This window comes from Emys orbicularis, chromosome 9 (assembly GCF_028017835.1).
Source record: "Emys orbicularis isolate rEmyOrb1 chromosome 9, rEmyOrb1.hap1, whole genome shotgun sequence".
NCBI lineage: Eukaryota > Metazoa > Chordata > Testudines > Emydidae > Emys > Emys orbicularis.
Genome location: NC_088691.1, coordinates 29,631,146 through 29,654,050, shown reverse-complemented (window position 1 = coordinate 29,654,050; position 22,905 = coordinate 29,631,146). Strand labels below are relative to the sequence as shown.

At 41.9% G+C, this 22,905-nt stretch overlaps 1 protein-coding gene and 1 non-coding gene across 6 annotated transcripts in view; one reads left to right on the top strand and one right to left on the bottom strand.

Moving 5' to 3' along the window:
* Window positions 1-22,905, bottom strand: part of LOC135883552 (connector enhancer of kinase suppressor of ras 2-like) — a 569,301-nt gene that overhangs the window by 18,496 nt on the left and 527,900 nt on the right. The window lies entirely within an intron of this gene.
* On the top strand, window positions 9,170-9,241 carry TRNAG-UCC (transfer RNA glycine (anticodon UCC)). The gene has a single exon. It is a non-coding gene; the product is annotated as a tRNA-Gly (tRNA).

Here is a 22,905-nt window from a genome sequence, read left to right as displayed (position 1 = left end):
TCAGTCCAATTCTTAGGGTATGTCTACACTACGAGAGTACTTCGATTTTAGTTAATTCGAATATGTGGAATCGATATTACAAAGTCGAACGTGTGTGTCCACACTAAGGACAGTAATTCGACTTTGTGAGACTTTGTGAGTCCACACTAACGGGGCAAGCATCGACATTGGAAGCGGTGCACTGTGGGCAGCTATCCCACAGTTCCCGCAGTCCCCGCTGCCCATTGGAATTCTGGGTCGAGCCGCCAATGCCTTCTGGGTAAAAAAAAAGGGTAGAGGGTGCTTTTGGGTAATTGTCGTCATCCGTCCGTCACTACCGCCCTCCCTCCCTCCCTGAAAGCGCCGGCGGGAAATCAGTTCGCGCACTTTTCTGATTACTGACAGCGCGGACGCCACAGCAGTGCAAGCATGGATCCCGCTGCGACCATCGCTGCAGTTGTGGCAGTTCTCAACGCCTCGCAGCTTCTCATCCACTTTTACCAGAGGCAGCTGCAGATAAATCAGGAGAGGAGGCTACGGCACCACCGTGAGGGCATGAAGTCGGAGAGTAGCTCCGACCTCTCAGAAAACAGGAGACCCAGCGCCCAGGACATCTCGGTGTCACTGGGTCTTGTGGATACTGTGGAACGGCGATTCTGGGCCCTGGAAACAAGCACGGACTGGTGGGACCGCATAGTGCTGCAGGTGTGGGATGAATCCCAGTGGCTGCGAAACTTTCGCATGCGGAAGGGGACTTTCCTCGAACTGTGTGACTTGCTGTCCCCTGCCCTGAAGCGAAAGGACACCCGGATGCGAGCAGCCCTGACTGTCCAGAAGCGAGTGGCCATAGCCCTCTGGAAGCTTGCAACGCCAGACAGCTACCGGTCAGTCGCGAACCACTTTGGTGTGGGCAAGTCTACCGTGGGGGTTGCTGTCATGCAAGTAGCCAAGGCAATCGTCAAGGTACTGCTATCAAAGGTAGTGACCCTGGGAAACGTGGAGCTCATCATAGATGGCTTTGCCGAGATGGGATTCCCAAACTGCGGTGGGGCTATAGATGGGACTCACATCCCTATCCTGGGACCGGACCACCAGGCCAGCCAGTACATAAACAGAAAGGGATACTTTTCTATGGTGCTGCAAGCACTGGTGGACCACAGGGGACGTTTTACAAATATCAACGTTGGATGGCCTGGCAAGGTTCATGACGCTCGGGTTTTCAGGAACTCTGGTCTGTTTAGACGGCTGCAGGAAGGTCTTTACTTCCCGGAGCACAAAATAAGTCTTGGGGATGTGGAGATGCCTACTGTGATCCTCGGGGACCCTGCATACCCGCTAATGCCCTGGCTCATGAAGCCCTACACTGGCGCACTGGACTCAGGGAAAGAACTCTTCAACTACCGGCTGAGCAAGTGCAGAATGGTGGTGGAGTGTGCTTTTGGCCGTCTCAAGGGGAGATGGAGAAGCTTACTCACTCGCTGTGATCTCAGCGAAACCAATATCCCCATTGTGATAGCTGCTTGCTGTGTGCTCCACAATCTGTGTGAGAGCAAGGGGGAGACCTTTATGGCGGGGTGGGAGGTTGAGGCAAATAGCCTGGCTTCTGATTACGCCCAGCCAGACAGCCGGGCGATTAGAAGATCCCAGCGGGACGCGCTGTGCATCAGGGAGGCTTTGAAAGCCAGGTTCCTGACTGAGCAGGGTCTCCAGTGACTGTTTAGTTTGTGGACACAGATGCTGAACCTGCCCCCGTTTCTTTAACCAGTTACGGTTGACTATCCTTCCAAGTTACATACCCCCTTCACCACCTTCCCAACAAATAAAATCTGTTCCGTTTTGTTAATGAACAAGGTTCTCTTTCTTACTGTTTTCGCGGGAATGTTTTAAACCGGGGACGCAGACTGTGGTGGGGGGCGGGGTTAGTGTTTTGATGCAAATGATGCTTCTAAACTCCGGGAATGACAGGTTCCGCAGTGCTGGATTGGTTGTTTCAACGGAGCCTGACAGCAGTCCTGGGCGGGACTGCGTGTATGTGTCGGCCAAGTGACTTTCTGGCAGGGGGCGGAGGGTTACAGACCCCCGTGCTGCGTGGCTCTGTAATCCAGGATAAGGGCCGCGTCATAAGATCTCTAACTGCCCTCCCCCGCCACAAAGTCACAGATCAACCCCCCCGCCCCCCAGAACATGAAAACCACCTCCCAGACTGACCAGGGTAACTGGTGACTGCACTGTGTATGTGTCCTGATGCTGGACCTGCCCCCGCCTCTGTAGCCTGCTAAAGGTGACTGTCCTGTCCAAGTAACAAACCCCTTCCCCCCCTTCAGACAGAATCCCCTCTAAAAGACACTCTCGGAAACAGTACTTAACAGAAACAGATGTTTTATTATGAACCGCACATGAAAAGGGGGGGGAGGAAACTTGGACGGTGGCTTGTGTGAGATGGGTAGGAAAGGACTTTTCAAACTTTGTGGAACGAGAGCCTCCTATTGCTGCAGCAGTCTGCAGGGGCTGACTGAAAGTTTTAACGGCCCTTGCCGCCCCTCCTTCTTTGGACTTTTGGTGAGGGGGGTGTGGGACTTGGTGGCGGGGGAGGGCGGTTAGAGATAGACAGCAGCAGGGCTCTGTCCTCCTGCCTCCGGTCTTGCAGAACATCCACTAGGCGCCGGAGCGTCTCCGTTTGCTCCCTCATTAGTCCAAGCAGGGTTTGAGTAGCCTGCTGGTCTTCCTGGCGCCACCTCTCCTCCCGTTCCATGACTGCTCTGTGCATTTGTGACAAGTTCTCCCTCCACTGTGTCGTCTGGGCTGCCTGCTCTCGTGAGCAGTCCATAAGTTCATAGAACATGTCCTCACGCGTCTTCTTCTTCCTCCTCCTAATCTGCGCTAGCCTCTGGGAGTGTGATGCCAGGCTGGGTTGGGAGACAGTCGCAGATGTGTCTGTGGGAATGGGAAAAAGGGAGTGAATTCCTGAGACAGATAAATGAAGTTGCTAACAAAGAACATAGTCTTTCTCTGTGAACAACACCATGCACTGCACCTTTCACATGCGCACTCAGGACAAGGTCGAATTTTCGGCCCTCTCCTTCAGTGCCTGGGGTCTTGCAGTTGCGATCAGAGAAGCGTGGCAGGACACCTCTACTTTTGTTGCAGGAAAACATGGTAAGCCGTAGACTTGTGGCAGCTTAAAAATTTAATAGTAGCACTGGGCTCCTTTCGCACTGAAAGCAAGGCCACTCTCTGCTGGCAGCAATCAGGGAAGCATGAGCTCTGCCCCTGTCCCACCACCTCGCGGCTGTCCCAGGGAAAGATCCCTGTATGCTGCCCCCTGCCGCCTCCACCACGTGGCTGTAAAGCAGTCCCAATACTAACATTCCCCTCCCTAATTTAAAGCAGGGCGTCATGTGCGACATAACGCTGATGAGGATCTCGGAGAGCGAGAGGGGACGGATGCTTCGGGAGAGCATGCAGAAGCCAGGGCCGTATGCCGCCATGCTCTGCCGTGCGATGATCCCGGACTACTTAATAGAGTCATGGCGTGGGAACGTGTCTTACCACGGTGGACCGAACAAGATCGCCCTGCCACGGAACCTGATGCGCATGCTTGAGCGGTACCTCCAGGAGAGCTATGCTGAGCTCTCCCAGGAGGACTCTCTGTCAATTCCCGGACATATTGACCGTCTTTTCGTGTAACTGTACTGGAAGGGACTACAGAGTGGAGCGTCCTGTGGTTGCCTAATCATGAAAATCCGGACATTAATTGATTTTTTATACATAGTTGGGACTAAATAGTTGCCTAAGGCAAAGAAATCATGAACACCCAATTGCTGATATAGTTAATATTCCTGTTTTGTTATAAATAAAAGTTTCTATGTTTAAATGAGTGAATGAAAAGCCCATTCTTAACAATATAAATATTCCAGTTATGTTAAAATTAAATGTTTAGATGTTTAAAGCACTCACTGCTTGATCCTTCCCCTGATTCGGTGTCCGGGGTAACGGCTGGGGACGGTTGGTAGGGGATCTCGGTAAGGGTGATGAAGAGCTCCTGGCTATCGTTGAAATCAGCGGTGCAAGCGCTGTCAACTGCCTCGTCCTCCTCATCTCCTTCCTCATCTTCCCCGTCCGCTAACATTTCCGACGAGGAACCGGCCGTGGACAATATCCCATCCTCAGAGTCCACGGTCAGTGGTGGGGTAGTGGTGGCGGCCGCACCTAGGATGGAATGCAGTGCCTCGTAGAAACGGGATGTGTGGGGCTGGGATCCGGAGCGTCCGTTTGCCTCTTTGGTTTTTTGGTAGCCTTGTCTCAGCTCCTTGATTTTCACGCGGCACTGCGTTGCATCCCGGCTGTATCCTCTCTCTGCCATGGCTTTAGAGATCTTCTCGTAGATCTTTGCATTCCTTCTTTTGGAGCGCAGCTCTGAAAGCACGGACTCATCGCCCCACACAGCGATGAGATCCAAGACTTCCCGATCAGTCCATGCTGGGGCCCTCTTTCTATTAGATTGCACGGCCATCTCTGCTGGAGAGCTCTGCATCGTTGCCAGTGCTGCTGAGCTCTCCACGCTGTCCAAACAGAAAATGAGATTCAAACTGCCCAGACAGGAAAAGGAATTCAAATTTTCCCAGGGCTTTTCCTGTGTGGCTGGTCAGAGCATCCGAGCTCAAACTGCTGTCCAGAGCGTCAACAGAGTGGTGCACTGTGGGATAGCTCCCGGAGCTATTACCGTCGATTTCCATCCACACCTAGCCTAATTCGATATTGCCATTTCGAATTTAGCGCTACTCCTCTCGTTTTGGAGGAGTACAGAAGTCGAATTTAAGAGAGCTCTATGTCGAACTAAATAGCTTCGTGGTGTGGACGGGTGCATAGTTAATTCGATGTAATGGCGCTAAATTCGACATAAACTCCTAGTGTAGACCAGGCCTTAGTGGATAGCTTTATATATAAAGCATCCATATATTCAGCACTTTTTACTTCAAGGGCACTCAAGATGCTACATTAGTAATAAAATCCATCTCTCTACATTTTTATAATTTTCATTCCTATGGTATCTGAGCACCAGATACAATGCAATACTCCTGATACAATACAAGGTAAATGATCATAAAATAGAAAATTTAAAACCAAATAAAACATCAGAAAGTTGTCATAAAAATGACCATCACCATTGGGACCAATTGTCATACTTTCGGGCATTTTCTCAATAGCAGCCAATAAGCGAATGGAAATAAAATCTGAATAATTAGAAATTTTCTTTTTTGACTACTAGAAATGGTTCCTTTTGGTCTGGGAAGAGACAACATTGGGCTAAAATTTTAGAAGTTTAAAAAACAAATATTTTAATGGTACATATCTGAACATGAGCTATTTTCTTTTAAATTTGAATAGCAAAAGCTATTACCAGCAAATTTTGACAATCATAATGAATAAATATAGTCTAGGATGCTAGGAGTACTATACACTGTGTCCTCTTCCGATAATACTATCCTTTGAAATAATCATTTTTATGTTTCATAGTCACTTTATAACATGGAAGGCTGTGACAATTTCATTAGAGTAGGAAGGAATGATGAGTGTATTTGGCAGTGAATCTTAGTGATTCAGTGTAGTGGCTGGTTATTGTGTTTTAAATACTGGGAGATCATGGGATGGGCACTCCTAGTTAGGTATGTTTTAAAAATGGAAATAAATAATTCTTTCAAATGACAAACCTTCTACTGAGAAACAAAACTAACTTCCAAGAACAGTATTACTATATTTGAAGAAGGTGTGGTATTCTTAACTATAATGACCTATTTGAAATTTGCAGTTAGTACCTTTTATTAACCAAGTTTAAAAAATAATGGGTTCCTTGAAACTTTATAAAATAAACTACCTTTCTGGTTACTAAATTTCTGAATCTGTTTCTAGTTTACTCATTACAAAAATATGCAGGGTCTGCACCAGAGACCAAGTGAAGCTGGTCTTTAGCTGCTACTGAAGTTCTTTCTAATGCCTGAGGGACCTAAGTCAGTCCTTGTGCTGCCCTTAACTGAGGTAGGATGAGGCAATGTCTCCCTCTTTTTATTGCTAGGTATCTCAGATGCTGACCTGTGATTGTGCTTTTTAGAAGAGTGGTGCTGAGCCCTACCCTGTCAGCCAGTGAAGAGGATTTGAAATCAGGAACTGTAAAGGAATGTTTTGAAGCAGCTGGAATCCTGGTACTGGCTGCAGAGCCAGTGCTTATCATGGCAATTCTGGAGGAAGACTGTTCAGATCTGGGCAGATTTTGGGTACGTCTTCACTACCCGCTGGATCGGCGGGTAGTAATCGATCTATCGGGGATCTATTTATCGCGTCTCATCTAGACGCGATAAATCGATCCCCGAATGCGCTCCCCATCGACTCCGGAACTCCACCAGAGCGAGAGGCAGAGGTGGAGTCGATGGGGGAGCCGCAGCCGTCGATCCCACGCTGTGAGGACCCGAGGTAAATCGATCTAAGATACGTCGACTTCAGCTACGTTATTCTCGTAGCTGAAGTTGCATATCTTAGATCGATCCCCCTCCCAGTGTAGACCAGCCCTTTGTTTACCCAGATTAGAAGTGGTTTCATAGACTTGTCCAGAAGAAAAAGTTTCAGGAGAGTCTCTCTTGTCTGTTGTGGTTTTTTAAAAAAAATGAACAGCAAATTGAACATTTGTCTATGATGTGCCCCTTACCAAGGCAAAATAAACATCTTGAGTGACGGTCATTGAGGGTCATACCTGCTTCACATGAGATGTGATACTTAGAATCTGGAGTTTGTTGTTCAGTCATGAAGGCTGAAGAAGCTTGGTAACCAAAAAACAGAAAAAACAGTGCTCAAATAGAAACTTAACAAAAAATCCTATACTAACCCAAGTACTAAACTAGTCTAAAGGAACAACTATTTACAAAACTTTTTAAATTCACAAGTGCACAAGAGTAGAAACACTGCTCACAGTTCCATCTCATGGTCCAGGTGGTAAGAAGGAATTGAAGGATGTTGACCCTGCTCTACCTTTTATGCAGGTGAGTGGCATAAAGGCACTCAGCATGCAGGTGTGGTCCAACGGACACTGCTGACTCTTGATACATGGGCCACATGCAAACCAAGAGTAGAATATAGATGGACAATCACTTGTAGAAAAAACAAACATTTTCTGATTACAAGGGTTTCCTTCAACACCAATTACACAGTTGCTAAGAAATGTGAGATGCTGGATATTTTCCTTCTTATTATAGAAATATATATTCTTCACCAATTACACAGTTGCTAAGAAATGTGAGATGCTGGATATTTTCCTTCTTATTATAGAAATATATATTCTTCATAAGAAGTCTCCTGGGAATCTTCCCCCCCCCCCACTACCTTAGAGAGACTTAGCCCTGGTCTACACTAGGGTGGGGGATCGATCTAAGTTACGTGAATAACGTAGCTGAAGTCGACGTACTTAGATCGACTTACCGTGGTGTCTTCACCGCGGTAAGTCGACTGCTGCCACTCCCCCATCGACTCTGCTTGTGCCTCTCGCAGCGCTGGAGTACAGGAGTCGACGGGCGAGAGTTCGGGGTCGATTTATCGTGTCTAGACTGGACACGATAAATCAATCCCCGCTGGATCGATCGCTGCCCGCCAATCTGGCAGGTAGTATAGACATACCCTTAGAGTAAAGTGATTTAACAGATTCTGTCCAGGTTCTCTTATTTTTAAAGGTTCATAGTAACGAAGGACAATTTGTTGTCAAAAGCATTATTTATACACATCACACTATAGTAGAGTAAAATGGTTTGTAGGCTGTATTTGACCCATTGACTAAAATATTGCATAATGTAGTAAGTCACCCGGAAAAAAACAAAATCTGATTGCATATAATCACAAAACATTATTGCTTCACAAAGGAATATAACTAAAAATAACTACAAAATACATCAAGGTTTTTTCAGAAGCTTAGCTTACAACCTATTATGCTGCTTGAGTGATTTCAAGACAACAATATAAATTAACAAAATATTGCACCTTCTGCATATTTTGAAAGCAGCAGCCTGTGAATCAGAACAAAGAGAATATCTGATCACCAGAAGGCTCTCAAAGCAACAGCAACACATACACACACATATGAACGGCAAAGATAAATAATTTAAGATGGAATCATTTATGTAATAGGAAAGCTTATACAACATGATGACTTTAGTGTGGTAAATTTCTTATTTCAGTCTAAGTAAAGATTCAAGTTCTGCAACACAAAGCTGTAAAATAATACTGGAAAATATAGTGTACTAATATACAATTTGTAAAAAATACCCTGTGCTAGTCATTGTTAGATTCCTAAACTATAAAGTCCCTGACAGCAGTTCACAGTGATTTTTATCATTTCTTTTTTCAAATACATACGGTGCACAGAGATGATAGCTTGTTTTCTAACATAAGGCAGCATCAGTCTTTCATTATAAATAATTAATTGTCAGACTCTTAAGGGACAAAAAGTGGTACAAGCTTTGCTTTTCCTTAGTATTTTAACCTATTAAAAAGCATATAGCTAATACCTTAAAGAGATAAACATATATAAGAAGTTAAGGCAAATGCTGCAAAGAAAATTTGACTCTACTGCTAACATTTGTTAGTTCTTTCACAATAAATATAAATCAAAATCAGCTCAAACTACCTATTGAATAGGTCAATAAGAGCTTCTTTAACTCTTTCACCTCACACATGCATCGTTTTTTCCTAACAATGTTAAAGAATGCCCTTTATGTAACACAGCTGACGAATAGCCTTTAATCTTCTTGACAGGATCAGTTCATTCCCTTAGTCCATTGAATTCAGTCAGTAAATCTAGGGTTGCAATGTGTATGTTTGACGGATATGTTACAGGAACAAGCCGCTACAGGAAACAAATACACAGTCTTAAATGTGAATGGTATTAAAGTTTTCCTAGAATACCAGTATTGTGTATTTCCACTGTAATGTTAGTTACCTAGAGGGCATTGGAATCTACAGCATGAAAACAACAGAATTCTGAAGAATTTTAGAGAGGCTGATGTGTCTTGGAAATTAAAAAATAAACTGTATTTGGAAAAAATTAATTGAGTAAATCATTGGTTTCCTCTGGGCCAAATTCAGGCTCCTATGTGTACTTCCCTTCAAACTAGTGGAAAAATTTAACAGGGGAATCCCAGATCCAATAACATCATTGGTGGTATAGTGGTGAGCATAGCTACCTTCCAAGCAGTTGACCTGGGTTCGATTCCCAGCCAATGCAATGATGTGATGTTTCCTCTGCTGGGAATTGGTTTAATTTAAGTCACAGTTTATCAATGGAATGAGAGAATTAATGTCCCAAATCCCAGCAGGTCATTGAACACACAGTGGAGGAAGAAAGGGGCGAGACTATATGGTGAGCTGTTGGAGTCATCCTTGTATTACAATGTTAAGGGGGGGAGGGATAGCTCAGTGGTTTGAGCATTGGCCTGCTAAACCCAGGGTTGTGAGTTTAATCCATGAGGGGGCCACTTAGGGATCTGGGGCAAAATCAGTACTTGGTCCTGCTAGTGAAGGCAGGGGGCTGGACTTGATGACCTTTCCAGGTCTCTTCCAGTTCTAGGAGATAGGATATCTCCTATAATTATTATTTATGTTACTGTTGTGATACAGGTCATAGGGGAAGGCAGTAAAGTAGGAGGAAGTAGATGCATTCTTGCTTCTCTGTGTGGGAAACACTGTTCCAAAAAAGTATTCCCTTTGGAGTTCTGCTCCACGCTAAGTCTCTTTCATTACTTTCTTTGTGTTTCTGACACAACCCAGTTGTGAATGTAAAATCAGTCCCTCCTCTTCTAAACAACAAACATAAAAATAATCGGATTCAGAATAAAGTCAGGATATAATGATCTCATTGTCATTTTTATCTTTTGGTTTTGACAGCTGTGTTGGCTCTCCTCCTTACTGAAGTTTGAACTTTTCTGGAAGTTTGGAAGCTTAGGGGTCTTGTTTTCAAACTCTCTTCATTGCACATTTTATAGACAAATGGCAGGTCTTAAAAATACAGAGGGAATATATGTCAGAATTCAAATCTCTCGGGGATAGCTGGTTGCATGGCAATGAAATTATCTATGTCATACCTGTCAAACAGCCACAATGAAAAACCAGGAGATAGTTTATTCCACTTGCTTAATATGGCTGCTTCTCCACTAGGCCCAGAATTCTATGTGATCACAGGAAGAAGAGAAGTGTTTTGACAGGTCTGCATATGTCAAACATACATGTGTCTGTGTGAATATCAGTTCTCTGAAGCACAGACTTTCACCTAAACAATGAGGAGTCCGGTGGCACCTTAAAGACTAACAGATTTATTTGGGCATAAGCTTTCGTGGGTAAAACCCCCCACTTCTTCAGATGCATGGAGTGAAAATTACAGATACAGGCATAGATAAATGGGCACATGAAGAGAAGAGCATTACCTTACGCCTCTCTTCCTCCACAAAAGCTAGTTGGGTTTTATTGTTCTCTTTGATTCGCTTTTCATCCCACAGGATAGACAGACTACAACATACACCTTGTACCATGCAGGGCACACACTTTTCTATGCTACTGAGAATTTATATCTATGCCACTCTGAGTCATACAGTCTGTGTTCAGGTCATCAGTCTGTCGTGTCTGCCTTCTGAAGACCCACATAGGGGAAATGACTGCCCACGTGGCCAATTAAGGGTTAATTAGTAAATGTACACTGGGTCTAATAAAGGTCACCCAAGTTCAGTTAGAGATGGCACTCCTGAGGAGAGAGGAAACTCCTGAGGAGGGGAGCTAAGTTGAAGGTATGCTCCTAGAGACAGAGAGCTCTCTGGGAGCCTAGAAGGGATGCTCCTAGAAATGGGAGAATTCTACAGAGAGAGCTGCAGTTGGTGTCCCCAAGCAATAGCCAGAAGTCTGGCCTGCCAGAAGTATGAGGTCTCCTGGGGAAGAGCTGTCCTTGGGAAGAGCTACTCTTGACAGACCTCCATAAACCCCGGACTCTGGACGAAGACTCTAGCCCAGTAGCAGCAGGAGACCTGACTCCAGAGTTGGTGACCTGAGCTGAGTGAACCCCAGGTGAAGAGCCTGGATGAGATGAGTAGTGGAGTAGATGGACTGGGACTGATTTGGTCTCAGCTAGGAAGCTGGGATGAAGGTTTTGTTTAAGCTTTGTGGTGGACTGTCTGTTAAATAAATGAGACCCTCCAAAGAGGGTCCTCCTTAATTTCTAAAGCCTGCTTGGACTTGTTTATACTTGGAGTGAAGGGAAACTGAGGCAGGCTTCATCAAGCAGCATCATGCCTGACTGCAAAGTGACATGCTGGGGCAGCCTGACTATGACAGATACACACAGAGGATAATAATTGAATTACATCTCCCCTCCTCCCTTAGCTTTGCTTTCTATCTATTTTCCTGAGACTCTTCCTGCCTCCTCCTTTCCCCCTGCCCTAGGAAAACACTCAGCTTCCCCTCCTTTCTTCCCCCCCTCTCCAATCCCCTTACCTTAACATGAGTTGCTTAAATATATATATATATATATATATATATATATATATATATATATATATATATATATATATATATATATATATATATATATATATATACACACACACACATATATATAGGCTGTGTTTAAATAATGTTTGGAAAAAAGGAAAATGTATATTGACTATATATTGTTATATCATTACCAATATGTTACTTAATATTGGTAATTCTGTATTAAGATATGTACCTATATGTGTCAAGACCAATATAATTGCAATGTTTCATTGTAAATTACCCAAGATAGCAATACATAAAATCTTTTCCCAAAACAAACAAAATTATGACGATTGTATATCCTGTCTCCAATGAAGATACATGCCCTGTTTTGCCAAGCTGGGGAGCCCAGAGACCAATGGAACACTAAACAGTTAAAAAGCCCTTCTCTGCAGGGAAAGGGGAAGGGATCAATTGTCAGGAGCTGTCCAAGAAGACAGGCTCACAAAGAGAATCTGTGGAAGGAATCTTAAGAAGTTGGAACTTCCCCCCTCCAGATCCAGGGAACAGTAAGCCTTAGGGAAAGCCAGGCATGCACATATACTGGTGATTTGTTTTCTCTTATATTTGTTTTCTCTTGGTTCTAAATAAATAACGTTTTGCTTTAAGAAGGCTGTTTGGTTACTGGATTCCACTATCATAGCTCATGGAGGGAACAGCTCCAGGGTCTGAACCTAAGTTAGACCTGCTGAACTAGTCATGGTTAGTACCAGAGCACAGCAGCCAAGGCCTGGTCTGAGAGTGGGAGAATTGTGTGATTTCACCCAAAGATTGGTGGTGGATAGAGACCTGAGAGGTGCATTAAAGAGTCCAGGAGTGGTCAGAAGTGCAGTTAGTTGTGACAATAATCCATATACTTGCCCTTGGAGAGTGAATCATCTCTGGATACCTTCAATCACTGAACTGAGGAGCAGTTTCCCAAAAATCTCCATGTTTGTGTATGATGCAATGCTATAAGCTGAACCAGAGGACAAGTTTAAATTCATTTGTGGAGTATTTAGTTGTAAGAAGGGGAAAATGTTAGACTATTATCAAAATGAAGTAAGCATTTTCACAAGTCCTACTATGCTTTACTGAAAACTTGTCGAATCCAATAAAAATAAATAAAAGCTTTTTTATTTAAACAAATGAAGTAAGCATTTAATTAGCCTTTACCTGGCAGATCTAGAGTATCACCCACTAATTATTGCTCTAATTCATAATTTCTGATTGATCTAGAGCATATCTTTTAGAATGACATCCGATCTTGATTTATAAATTGGTGGGACAGAGTCTTGACAGAGGAGAGGTCATGTAGACTCAAAACTGCATGGTTTAGAATATCCAAGAAGTTTTACATTTGAGTGAACTTGAGTCAGTCCATCTAACTCCTAAAGACTGTTCTGTCATTGCCCATCAGTCCTAATCTGCACACTTGTATTGTTTCCAGAGTTGACACTTGGGTCTTGAAAGGCTAAAAGTACTAACAATTACACCATCTAGTCCCTGCTTCAAGCAATTTTTTGACCAAAGAAAATTTTAATTAATGATATTTTATATTTTTCCCAATTTTGGATGTACTTACATTAAACACTGGATAGTAGAGATATAGAAGAAACAGTTTAACTCAGCTAAATAAAGTAATTAGTGGACATAAATTCAAGAAAGAGCTAAATTCAAGAAATACTCCCTCCTTTAATTGCTTCTTGCTGTTAGAATGCTAATTATTCAGAATGGAAGCCTTGAAATAAAATTTCAGTCAATAAATAGTCTATCAAATTTTGGGGTATGTAATCTAAGCATAAACTCACTAGCCTTAAATACCTCTACATCATCATGCCTCCTAGCTTCATCCTCCTGACCTTTATATCTCCATCTACCCTGACCCTCCACGCCCTTCTCTTCCTCCTCACACCCCCTGCATATCCCTGTCTGCTATCTCCTATTTTCACACTTTCCCCCTACTCCCTCACTCATAGCACCATAATTCTTTCTCCCCAAAACATTCACATCTAAAAATTAATATAATTTGTAAAAGTACCTATATACATATAGATACATATCATGGGATGCCAAGACATGCTAAGTAACCACATATCTGTATATTCTCAACCCATGTGTTTTGTTCCCCAATTTCCCCAATTTCCCCTGAATCCTCTGGGTGGGCCCTGGGTTTGTTTACCTGCCGCGTCAGCAGGTTCGGCCGATCGCGGCTCCCACTGGTCACGGTTCACCGCTCCAGGCCAATAGGGGCTGCGGGAAGTGACGCGGGCCGAGGGGCTTTCCCTGAACAAGCGGCAGCCCAAGCTTGAGAACCACTGATCTATATGATATAGTAGCACTTTAATTGATTGTGTATTATGTCTGCTGGCTTTTCACTAAAAATTTCTTTTTTCTTTTTTTTACGTGAGATTAAAATGTATATTCAACAAATGCATGTCAGGAAATTAGGCAAATATTATTTTGACCATTTTCTAAGGTAGCATAGGTCGTATATACATTTGGTTGAATTAGCATTCATGTAATATGTAAGGCTAAACTGGACACATGTCTTACAAACATTCAGTCCTTTGTTTTCCTTGAAGGAAAAAAAATCATAACTGACTTTCCACTCAGAAATAAAAGGGTAAACAGACTCGCATTAAGGAGCTCGTATCCAAATACATCAACTCTTAGTATGCAGCATTTCTGCTATTGTGTCTGTCACAGTTGCTGGATTTTGATAAGTAAAATCACTCATGGGATAAAACTAAGTATTCTCTCTGATTTGATAATTTGACATGAGTCTGTTGATCTTGTTTCATGCAGTGTCTACTTAAATTTGTCAGGCCAGCAACAGATGAATAAGCCCTAGACAGCTTAACAGATGACAAGTGAACCATAACAATTCATGGTCTCTTTGTGTGTGCATCTATTTTATGCATTAAATGGGAATCTTTTTTAAACGTCACCCTATCAAATGAAGGCACAGTTATGTTGTTTTAGTCAGAAGCCTGTTTTCCTTGCCCTGCTGGCACTATTAAGCCCATTATTTCTATAGGGGAAATCATTGCTTTGAAATCAGAAAAACATCTTCATATTGCACAAAAATCGCAAGTGTGCCACAGAAAATACACTAAAAGTAATTTTATAACAAATTGTGGTTTCAAAAATCTGAAAACAGTCACACGGCACTAAATCAACTGGGAACTCATTATTATTATTAATAATATTTATATATTTGTTTTGGTAGAACTCATAATGTTCTGTGCACTTTCAAGACATCCAAGAAAGAATGGTCACTGCCCCACGGGGCAGGACTCTAAGAAACATAAGCTGTTCCTTAAAAGGAATTTGTTAAGATAATTTTTTTTATATTTTTAAAAGTCCTTATCTGTACTCCTAAATAACAACTTGGACAATTAAATAACAGTAGCTTTAAAAATGAAAAAAGAATTTCATAGTTTATTCTATATGGTTTTGCATTTCACTTTGATTAGATTGACCAGTTCTATTCTGATTTTCATTAACACAATAGGGGAAATACTTAATTTAAAAAAACAATAGTATTCAGTGCAAGTAAAAACAAACACCACCACCCTTCACCTGATTAAATATTTCTGTTACCCCATTTTATTTTATTTCACCAAAGCACCAAAATTAAATTTTGGGTTTAAGCTACCTGACATAGTCCCTTTCACAAAATTCTTCCATATGGTTTTTTTCATTATACTGACATGGAACTCTTTCAGGCACTCAGAATGCAGAGATACTGTTTAGTTACAGAAACATAGCTATATTTTCTCCTTATTTATGCAATTTTGTGCCCTCTCATTCATTCTAGGGTGTTATTTATCTAATCACTTTGTTTTATTTTCAGTTAATTCTTCAATATCTATGCAGTTTACTATGACTGGATCCCAAAATAACTCTATGGTTACTACTCAGTAACTATATTCTGAATATACACATTTCTCTTCTCTGACTATTATAATTGCTCAGCTTTGTTTCCTGTATTCAGTTCTTTAAAACTGTTTGCCAGTAACAAAGATGCTACCTCAGCTTCTCACTTCCTTCAGCTGAAGCAGCAAAGACTTCAACATTTGCATGAAAAAGAAAAAGGGTTATAAAACAATGTTCAAAAACTCAGACTTTTTCACTTCTCTTCTCCCTGCCTAATCACACATCTTGTGATGTCAATGGGAGTTTTGTCTACACATAAAACTGGTGCAAACCCCGTTATGACACACTGAAGCCATTTGTAAACTGATTAAAATCAATGTAGCTTAATTCAGTAACAGGATATGTGGTGATTTAATTAAATCGATTAAAAAAACGATTTTAGTTAAATCAGTGCAAGTTTTGTATGCAGCTCAGCTCTCATATGGAAGCAGGATAGGACCTTTCTTATCATCCATGGGGGGGAGGGATAGCTCAGTGGTTTGAGCATTGGCCTGCTAAACCCAGGGTTGTGAGTTCAATCCTTGAGGGAGCCACTGAGGGATCTGGGGCAAAATCAGTACTTGGTCCTGCTAGTGAAGGCAGGGGGCTGGACTCAATGACCTTTCAAGGTCCTTTCCAGTTCTAGGAGATGGGATATCTCCATTAATTTTTTATTTATTTATTTATCCTTCTACTTCCACACACAATCCTTCTTTCCTCTCTACAAGCTAGGCAGGGACCTTGTTCCAAAACATTAAATATTTGTGTACTGCGAGTCTGTTTTCCCTTTTTTTCAACTTAGTTTTGAAACAAAATAAATATTAACCAGAATATATTAAAGTTATTGTGGAGAGAAGATTGTTGCCAAACTATATGGAGGGGAATAGGAAATGGGGAAAACGTAGGAGAGATGCTATAACGGAGTGGAGAAGGAAAGGCCATAAAGGTTTGCATATTTTTTAAACAACTTACAATTCAGCATTTTCACTGAGGAGTTTTCCCTTCCGTTTTTGTGGAGGAGTTTTCCCTTCCGTTTCATTTAACATTTGCATATTTAATAAAAACAATATAGTAATCAGAATGTGTTTCCTGTTAACTCAGTAAGCCTTGAAATTATAGGGAGTTCTGTTTAAAAATTAATTGCACAATATAGTACCATAGGCTGGGCTCAAAACTATTCAGCCTTGGAATTTATTTTCATTTCAAATTAAGAAACCCAAAGCAATAAAAAGGGTAAAACCCAGGAAAAGGGTAACACACACCAATAATATAATAAATACAACAAAGGAAAATAAACATTTAAAACTTCATGATTTAGTTGTCTACAAATACGCAACTTGATTATTTTTCAGCCTAGAATTGTGAAAGATATCTTTTCCTTATGGCTTTCACCCCTCATTTGCCAGTCTGTTTTTTTTTTGGAGAGACTAGGACTTCAATTTTAGGGCCTGATACTTTAAACACATGTAATTTTGTTCATGCAAATAGTGAAAATGAGCTCACTGGGACCACTCACATGTATAGTCATTTTTGTGCATAAATATTTTCAGGATTGCGGTCTTAATCAGTACAATATAGTAACCTGTTCTTTTCACTATGTCCAATGAAATCACTCAACGATATATCGTTAAATGAAAAAAATCTCATAGACCATAATATATTTTCTGATTACAGATATTTGGTAGTTAGTGTTTATAGTAACTCAGATCAGAACATTAAACTAAATTTAGGCTTGTGTTTTCCAATATTTGCTTCAAATCAATTTAATAGAACATATCTGTAATACTAATATGTGTTTATACTACTAGATGTACAATCAGTGATATCAGCTAGAAAGGGTCTTGGGACTCAGGAATCCTTGGTTCTATTCCCAGATTTTCTATTGACTTGTATGTTAATTTGGACCTCAACTAAACTCTCTGTGTCTCATTTTACTGCCAAGTATTAGCTTCTGTATACATGTACCACTTCCCTTTTACTGGATAGAATGTTAGACCTGCTCCATTGTGTGTGATCATGTAGCCTTCCAGTGTCAGACTCACTAGTCTAATACTAATACAGCTAAGAAAGAAGTGGGTATGAAGGAAGATAATGTTGTAGTATTATGGATTTTTACAGGAAGCTTCCATGCATAAGCAGTGGTGTAGGAGAAAACACAAATATGCTTGAATAAAAATTGGACTAGTGGGTGATGAATGCTAGCATCAATGGCAGAACTATTATGAAATCCAGTTTGGGGCAGTGGCTCATCTGGCTCTAGGCTCTCCCATCCTCTACAGGTCACTAGAAGGCTTGGGCTGTAGTGCTACCAATATGCTAATAATACTCACAGCCAATGTCTCTCTACTTTCCCAGTGTCTGGGACTGGGATGAGAGGCAGGTAGCCAATATCCAATCCACAAAAGATGGAGATGAAATTGGTTGGTTAGGAGAAATATCCAGAGGACGGGGTAGAAATTATAGGTTGAATTTTAAGATGGATTTCAACCCAGGTTCCATTTGTTGGTACAGTTTTTACTCAGTTTTTCATATACTATGTTATCATTCAAACAGTGCACCAAATACTGTCCATTTATTGCCATCTATTAAATCCAGAGTAATTTCACTGACTCCAAAGGAGTTATTCTGGTTTATACTTGTATACCTTAGAGCAGAATTTGACTCAGTAAGTTCATTTTACAGAGTAGATTTATCTGATTAGAGTATGACCATGCAAATCATTGTTGTTACCACTGTTATATAATTGCAACAAATCTTATACAAAATGTGATTTGTGGCCAGAAAGGGTTTGAAGCTTGCAGGCTAATTGACCCAGATTCAACCTTTAGGAACATATTAGTAGATAATATTTGTGGTTTTGTGTGTTTACATATATATTGTTAGAGGTTAACAATGTAATCAAACACTTCCTGTCTATGCTGTATTCTGTTAATTCAGAGATCAAAAGGAAATATTAACATTTAAATGAACTGTAAACATAGTGATATCACTGTATTCATCTCTCATTGAAATGTATAGCAAATCCCCTGAGAATGGTGGAAAATGGGCAATTGTCTTATGTTAATCCTTGTAGCTAATTACCGGTTATGCTTAGGAAATAGGTCTACTTCAAAGTCTCCATGATTGCCTATTGGTCACCTCAGGACTCCTAGCTGTCAAAGATCACCTGGAACTGTATAAAAATGTCTTGGGTCCTGATCCTTTTTATCTCAGATCTGCCTGATGCTTCATGCATGGGAAGCTTAAGTCCTAAGACTGAGATGTACAGTCCTAATCTGGATCACCCTGAAAATGAACATTGGACTATAACCTATAGACTAATTCTGTAAGAATTCTTTGCCACTACAAAGCTCACCATCTCTACTATGAATCTGATCTCAGAACTGTACTCTTGTCTGTATGTATACTGATCTCTTTCTCTTTTCTTTTTAAATAAATTTTAGTTTAATTAGTAAGATTTGGCTGTAAGCGTGTATTTGGGTAAGATCTGGAATATTTATTAATCTGGGAGGTAATGTGTCCGATCCTCTGGGATTGGTAGAACTTTCTTATATGATTAATAAGATTTTCAGTAATCCTCATCATATTTGACCTGGGTGTCTGGGAGGAGGCCTGAGGCTGGGTTGCTTTGAGGGAACTGTGTTGTTGGCTTCTGGGTAACCAGTGAGGTAACCAGTGAAGCTGTTTTGTGCTGGCTTGGTAAATCTAAGTATTGGAATATACACCAGCTTTGGAGATGGTCTGCCCCATTCTTTGCAGTTCATCCTAATTGAGTGACATCAGCGTAGCTCCCTGGGATCCCGGTCACAGGGATACATCCTGAATATAATGAAATATCATAGAAAATAGCTCATTTAGCAATCCTAAGAGAATCTCAGTTCCAATATAGTAGGGCTAAATTGAGCACTAATAAATATCTGCAGGTGCTACTTAATGTTCAGGCTACTAAGACAGCACATCTAAATAAATACACTAAATTTTGAGTTAAAAAGAAGATACACCCAGGATGCTGCTCAGTGATTTGTCTAAAACTAGTGTGTGTGGAAGCCATAACTCGGGGCAGAAAGCTGTTGTATATTTCCTCTCCACATTGAGGGAGGGGGTAAATTTCATGAGCTTATGCTGTACAGTTCTCTGTGCAGCGAAAGACGGTATAATTTTGTGTTTACCCTCCATAAAGGAGGTGTGTTCCTTAGGAACCGGGAGATGCTCTAGCTGTGCCTCCCCATGCAGAGCTGAGAATCTGTATGCACTGCAGTTGGGTGTATCCCTACCTGTATGTGTGCTGTTAAAGTGCAGGTTGGAGCTTGGGAGAGGGCTTTGCAGGCTGGTCACAGCAGTAGAGTGTAAAGGGAGTCCAAGCTGGTGGTCCGGGAGCACTCAGTGGTACCCCAGTTCCAGGTGGCACCCCGAGGGGAACCCATCACACATACATCACACAAGGTGTATTAAGAGTTATGAATATATGCTGGCATTATGACTCGTGTGTGTAAACCAGGTATGTGAGGGGGAGTTGGTAAACATGTCTATCCTAAACAAAGGAATGTGTGTTCCCCTCAATTTACATGTAAACAGGACCATCAAGATAGCAGTGGGTGATGGCAGGAAACAGAACAATTTGCATTTCAGCAATCACAAGTGGGGGAAGAAAGAGCATGGAGCTTCCTTCACCACAGACTCCATGTCACCTTCCTCACAGCTTGAATAAACTGTATTGTGAGGGGTAACCTTCAGAAGAATCAATTTTAAAGGTTTACTGGTCTATGAAGACAGAGGGTCTCAATCTCAAGTGATAACTAAGCAACTTATTGTATACAATATTATTGTATTATAAAAGTATATAGAATGAGATATCTGAAAGCTAATGACACACATGATTACAGTTCACAATGATATTATGTATTAACACTATATGAGGAAATATGAATACTTAATGATATTATGTTTTAAAGTCTTTGGCCAAACTGGGAGAAGAAGGTTCCCTTCCAGACAGTAGAGAGATAGCTACTTACCTGTCTTCTATGTATATTAAGTGTGGGGGAATCAAAACCCAATTTACATACAGTGGGATGGGAAGCCCACAGGAAGAGAAGAACAGCATGTGGTCATTGAACTTTGGAAGATATAAGCAAAGACAGAAGCCATCTTTGGCATCTATCGTTAGACAGACTCAAGGGAACAGAAATCTTGCAAGCTGAGAAAGATGGGTTCTTCAGCCAGAGGGGGACTGAAGTTTCTGGAAACTGAATATAGGTGAGAAGCCATCTTGAACAAAGCCTTTATCTTGCTATATCAGGTTTTAGATGCACATTTTCACTTTTATTTGCTTGTAACCCTTTTACTTGGCATCACTTAACCCAATGGTTCTCAAACTTTTTTTTCCACGGACCACTTGAAAATTGCTGAGGGTCTTGGCAGACCACTTAATGATCTTTCCAGATGTTGTTTGCACTGTTAGCTAACTATTATAACCACAGTTTGAGAACCTCTGACTTAACCCATGTCCTATTGTTAATAAATTTGTTTTATATTTACTATAAACCAAGTCAATGCTGTTTTTTAAATGAAAGTTAAGTTAATAAGTTTGTGTCTCTAGAGGAACAAATGGACTATATGTCTTTGAACTGTCCAGGAAAGGGCTGGACATTATAGAGCACATGGTTTTTAAAAATTTGGGATTGGCAGTATTTTGGGGTCACCTTGCTGGTTGTCACCAACATTGGTGGAAGCCAGAGAGGGGCTGTAGACAGGCTGCTTGGGTCAGAGCTGCTGAACCAGGGCTGTCTAAGCACACAGACACTTGTAAGCTAGTTCTGAGCATCCAAGCAGGGCCGGCTCCAGGCACCAGCCGACCAAGCACATGCTTGGGGCGGCACCTTGTAAGGGGCGGCCAATCTTGGAGTGGCGGGGGGTGCTCGGGGTTTTTTGTTGTTGTTTTTGTTTTGGCCGGGTGGGGCTGGGGGGTGGGTTGTTTGTGTTTCGGCGGCATGGCGTGGCGCTGGGGGGGGGGGGGTGTTTCGGCAGCGCGGCACTCAGGGTTTTTTTTGTTTTTTGTTTTGTTTTGGCGGGGTGGCGCTCGAGGTTTTTTTGTTGTTGTTTTTGTTTCGGCCGGGCGGCGCTTGGGGGGAGGGTTGTTTTTGTTTTGGCGGTGTGGCGTGGCGCTCGGGGGGGGGGTGTTTTGGCGGTGCGGCGCTCAGGCTTTTTTTCCCCCCCGGCGGCGCGGTGCTCAGGGGGGTGTTTCGGCAGGGCGGCGCAGCGCTCGGGGGTATGTGTTACGGTGGGGCGGTGCTCTTTTTTTTTTGCTTGGGGCGGCAAAAAAGTTAGAGCCAGCCCTGCATCCAAGGCTGGGAGCTACAACAGCAAAGCATTGTGAAGCATCCAGGACTACAGGGCTAGTGGTGACAAAACCCCCTCACTGATCTGGATTGCACCCTCGAACATTACTGTGGCACAAGGCTTTTATCAATTTATAAGCCACCAAGTAACCAAGCCAAGTGAGAGATGAGTTAATTAATTTCATTAATTCATTTTTAAGAACACAAGAGTACTCATGTAGACCTGACAAAACTGCATATGCACATTAATTTTGCAAAGCAAAGTCTGTCTGCAACAAGCAACACAGCAGGAACAATTAATCAGCAACAGAACAACTGTATGTGCTGCAAACAAGTCAATCATTACCGATCAGTATTTAACTCTTTCAGGAAATTAGGACATGGTATTAAAGAGAAATTGAATAATTGCCGTGTGTAAAAAATAAATTAATTGCTTTTCAAGTGAATAAATGCTGAATCTGGAGTGAGAACCTGAAGTAAAATTAACTAAATGCCATTGACTAAAGTGGATGTATTTTTATGTTTTGGATAAGAGAATCTCCAATGATATGGTCAGATTGTTCCCTCTGTCTCCATGGAAAACTCAATGGAATCCTACAGGTATAGCAGGAGTGAGTAGTGACACCTCTGTAAGATAAAACTTCCTCGTATTTCACGGAATCCCTTTGTTGATGGTGAAGGAATAGAGTCGAGGGGATAGGTACTTGCTGTGCACTGTCCTTAGTCAGCCCCAAGCCCTCTCAAGAATACCCTCTAAGTCTGTGGTGAAGAGTGAGGTGGGGGCAGAGTCACCTAAGCCAGTTTTTGTCCATAGTTGGAATTCTCAAACTGGCATAATGGGGACAGAGCCTGGGCTAGCATGTGATCCAATAACTCTAAGATGGGGTGTATCAACTCTGAAGGCAGTTAAGTGATAGATGAGTTACATGTTAACATTGTTAACTATTTCATTGTTCTTAACTCCAGCTGAAATTTTCCATTATCCTGGGAACGTGGATAGAGTTTGAGCAGAGTACTATCATTTTCCTCCCCAAAACTGATCCCACTGCTTCTATCAAAGGAGCTGAGTCTGAAATTTCAACTTCAAAAGCAGTAACAGTGAATTCAAGTTTTGACATAAAATTTCAACCACAGC